Raw genomic sequence first — 4771 nt, 5'->3', positions numbered from 1 at the left:
AACATGGCAAGAGTTGAAGACATATCTGATCACTAATGTTTTTTAAAGATTTTATTTATTTATTTGAGACAGAGAGAGAACAAGTGGTGGGAAGGAGTGGAGGGAGAGACAGAGAGAGAAGCAGGCTCACTGCTGAGCAGGAAGCTCATCATGGAGCTCGATCCCAGGACCTGGAGATCATGACCTGAGCTGAAGGCAATGTTTAACAACTGAGCCACCCAGATGTCCCTGGTCAGTAATTTTTTTTTTTTTTAAGATTTCATTCATCTATTTGACAGACAGAGATCACAAGTAGGCAGAGAGGCAGGAAGAGAGAGAGAGAGAGGAGGAAGCAGGCTCCCTGCTGAGCAGAGAGCCCGATATGGGGCTCGATTCCAGGACCCTGGGATCATGACCCGAGCTGAAGGCAGAGTCTTTAACCCACTGAGCCACCCAGGCGCCCCCTTGGTCAGTAATTTTTAAGAGTTCACTTATTTAAGAAAAAGTACACATATTGCAAGATAGTTAAAAAAACATTACATTTCAACTCCACATCTTGTCTGAAACATTTTTCCTACTAGGCAATAGGTAATAAATGCTCTATTAACTAAATAATATGTTTAAATTTTTTTTTTAAAGATTTCATTCTTTTATTTGACAGAGAGAGAGCACAAGCACAAGCACAAGGAGGGGGAGCAGCAGGGAGAGGGAGAGGGAGAAGCAGGTTCCCTGCTGAGCAAGGAGCCCAATGTGGGGCTCAATCCCAGGACCTTGGGATCATGACCTGAGCTGAAGGCAGGTGCTTAACTGACTGAGCCACCCAGGCAGCGCAGTAACACATGTGTTCAAAAATAGATTTCTATAGATTGAATGCTGTGTGCCTGCCCCACGAATTTCATGTACTAACTCCTAACACCCAGTGTGATGGTATTAGGAAGTCGGATCTTCAGAAGAGCTCAGCCCTCATGAATGGAATTAGTGTCTTTATGAAAGAAGTTCCAGAGAGCATCCTTGTCCCTTCCATCATATGAGGTTATAGAGAGAAGATGGCCATCTATGAATCAGGACACTGGCTCACTGGATCCTCAATCTGCCGGCACCTTGATCTTGGACTTCTCAGACTCCAGAATTGTGATAAATAAATTTCTGTTGTTGATAAACCACCCGGTCTATGGTACTTTGTTATAACAGCCCAAACAGATTAAGACGCAGATGCACTGGATTATCTTCAGATTCTGCTAAGGCTGTTAGAATTGTGAACTCCTCATTCAATTAAAGCAGGGTTAAGAGGTGGGTGTAATTGTGGGGCAGACTTCCAGGGAGATGGTGGAGGCCTCAGGTCTAGAAAGTTTTACTGGATCATCATCCTCTGCCTTGCCAGGTCTCAGCTTGGCTGCTCCATGGGAAGTAACCTTCTGATTCTCTTTTACCTCTTCTCGGGCTTACCCCAAAGGTCAGAACCAGGTTTATCTTAAGGAGTTTAGAATATTTTCAGGAGCCTGTTTGTACTTCATTTTCTCTCTATCTACTTCCTGATGTCTATAACTCTTTTGCAACCATAGACATTTTTTTTTAAAAAATTGGAGACATCTTTAAGATCTGTTGCTGGGATAACAGTGGCTGGAACTTCTTGCTCAGCCCCTGATCCTCAAAAGATGGTCTTCAGATCTGCAACACAGTGAGACCTGCGGCCATGTTAGCAATGAAAATTATTGACCCCCATCTAGACCTCCTGAATGAGAAACTCTGAAGGCAGGCCCAACGTGCTGAAATCTGAGAACCACTGTGCTAAACTGAACAAACAAATGACTAAGAACAGAGCTTTCCACACCTCCGAGTTACAACTTAATTGGAAGTGAAGTTGGGAGACCAAACAGAAGAGCCTTAGGGCCTTGGAGGAGCAGGTGTAGAAAGCACAGACGCTGCATCAGTTGGTGGTCAACGGGAACCAGACCTGAAGGTTCGTCTTGCTCTTGGCTGCCGGGTGGACTGGTATAAGAGCCAACACTAACATTTGGCAGCTTGTTAAGTGCTTAATTACCTTGTTGAATGACTGGCTAAGCACTGATGACCTACTATGTGTGGGGCATGAGGGACAACAATGGATAGGCTTTGATCCCTGCCCACACATAGCATGGAGGCTAGTGGGAAAAGCAATTAAGTAACCCAACAGTTGCCCTCATTGTGACACCTGTGACAATGTGGTAGATCCTGGGGAAGCTGATGAAGGATGCCAATGCGTGACTTGGGAGGTCGGGAAATGTCTTGAAACTTAGAGCATGAATAGGAGTGTGTCAGGTGGAGGGAGTGGGGACTAGGATAGAGCATTCACTGAGTTTTCTTTCTTTTTTTTTTTTTTTTTTTTTCCGGGGGAAAGCGCGAACGCAGTCCCCCACTACCACAAATTATGCAGTCGAGTTTCCCACATTTGGGGAAATCGCAGGGGTCAGCACATCCGGAGTGCAATGGATAAGCCTCGCCCTGGGAAAACCACCTTCGTGATCATGGTGTCTCCCCTGCCAGGTAAGTATTCTGAGTTTTCTTTCTTAATAAAGGAGCTCTGTCTCCAGATGATTTGTCAATCTCTAGCATCCCACACAGTACATAAAAAAATGCCCGAGACGTTGCCTAACTTGTTGAGAAGTGAAATATAATGTACATAATAAATAAGACAGCTTCTGATTTATTTGGGCCCTTGAGGCCCTCATTTTGGCCTGATAACTCTTCATTAGGTTACTCACACTACAGATTTAGAGTAGAAGTTATATAGGAAATTATACCCATCAAAATTGGAAAATGTGATAAAAAGTATTACAGGATCTTTTTGCATGGACCTTACAAATCATTGTTGTTTGTTTGACCAGTGTTTCAAGAAATAAATGGTAGTATCCTTAATTTATCAAAGGAGATTTTTGTTGAGTGCCTCTTTTTGACATTTTCACTGAGCATCTACTAGATGACAATAGTGGGAGATGAAACAAGTTGGTAGTTAAAAATTAATAGTATTATTAGTAAGGAATAAGGCCTAGTGTTCCTTCTAGTTCACTCCACATAGCTTCTTTCAGGGTAAGTTACCCTGAAGAGGGGTATCCTTCAGTGTACATCCTCCAAAGCCGTAATCTCAGCCATTGGAACACTTCGCTCTAGATCTGTGGGTCTCAAATCTACCAGACCCAACACCCATTTCTATTGTAAATACTTTGGTTATCCCTAAATAAACATTTATAACATATAAATATATAATGACTTTCTTTGTATCATTCTTTTATATTTCCATTAGTATATTATATTATGTTGATTTTTATAATCACATGTAGGGAGGTTATCTTGATAAATGTCAGTATATGCACTAGGGCTCAATTGCACTAGAAGACATAATAAAATCATCCGTAAGAATATTTCTGTAGAATCATCTTGTATGCTGCAAGTACAAATGCAGATTGGTAGTTATGTTACTTTTTCATATTATGACCAACTTAGTAAAATCCATACAAAACAATATGTAATAGTTCCTTAACTTATGTGGTAGTTGCATTCTTGGAAATTTTCTGAATATTAAAACCACATACAAATTTTCTCTCCCTTCCTTCCTTCCTTCCTTTCTTCCTTCCTTCTTTTTTCCTTTTCTCCTATTTCTTTCTCTCTCTCTCTTTCTCCCTTTCTTTCTTTCTTCTTGTAAACAAAAACGTAAGTCCTTTGCCTGGATCATTTTTAAATAGGTTTGTTTTTTTTTTAGCAACATGAATGTTCTTGGCACATTAAAGTTCTTGGGGTTTATTCTCTGTTGTGTGAGACCATCCCTTTCACTACAGGCAAGTTACTATCTCTGGACCATGACCCATAACAAACGACTCCCCTCGTTTTCCAAAATGCCTTCCAAGAGACAATATAAACTTTGTTCCCCACACACCTTGAGAACCATTATTCTAGAATCTGTGGCGTAGTTGAATTTTGTCTACTCCTTTCTCAAACCAGGTTTTACAACTAGCTGCCAGAATAGAAGACATCTGAAACTCACCATGAATGTCTTCGCCAACTTTACCTCTATCTTTCTTCCAGGGACAATTTACCTTTTGTTGGAATTAATGACTCATCTAAGGGACAAAACTGGAGTTCTGAGGTGTAGCAACAATTCTGGTGACAGGAATTTTGCCAGCAGATCCTTCCAAGTTGCCTCTTGCCATTTGGTATACCTACAGAGCAGGACATATGAGGGCCAGAAGGAGGTGTTTTGCACCTTTAAACCAAAGTAGTGGGGTGAGCCTGACCATCTGGACAGCAGCAAGATTCCAAAAGGTTACTGGCTTTTAGGAGGATGCCCTAAGCCCCAAGCAACGTCACCTGGGCTAGCTCTAGAAAAGCAAACCTGTAAACTGTGCCTAAACAGGTGTGTACTCAGGGTCCCAGCAGGAAGTGGTACACTCATGTTAGGATAATTTCAAGGAGGTGGTTCTAAGGGATTGTTTACACATATGTGGACCGGGTGAAGCCAACCAAATGGATAGTGCAGGACTCCGAGAGCTATTCCTGCCCCTAGGTCCGGAAGGGACAAGTGAGGGGAGAACTCCTGAAAGCTGGAAGGAAAATTTCCTTAGGGCAGCTGCTTGGGAGGACCAGGGTTTTTGGTGAAAGAATGTAGTCAATCTGGGCGACCCTACAGGAAGGGAGCTGGGAAAATTGCCTTCCTCCTCTGCTTGCTTCTGGGGAGGATGAACCCAATGGAAAGCCTGAGGGCCAGGGAGCCTGTTGTAGCTCATGGAGATCTACTTCCTGGACAGTGAGAGTGTAAAGG

General features: G+C 42.5%; 1 non-coding gene across 1 annotated transcript; it reads right to left on the bottom strand.

Moving 5' to 3' along the window:
- Positions 1-2346: 2346 nt before the first annotated feature.
- LOC123939370 lies at positions 2347-2510 on the bottom strand. Its single transcript, XR_006817831.1, has one exon. It is a non-coding gene; the product is annotated as a U1 spliceosomal RNA (small nuclear RNA).
- Positions 2511-4771: the final 2261 nt, after the last annotated feature.

The sequence above is a fragment of the Meles meles genome, chromosome 3 (assembly GCF_922984935.1).
Source record: "Meles meles chromosome 3, mMelMel3.1 paternal haplotype, whole genome shotgun sequence".
In the NCBI taxonomy this organism is placed as follows: Eukaryota; Metazoa; Chordata; class Mammalia; order Carnivora; family Mustelidae; genus Meles; species Meles meles.
Note: the sequence above shows the minus strand (reverse complement) of the source record. Positions and strands in the feature narration are given on the sequence as shown.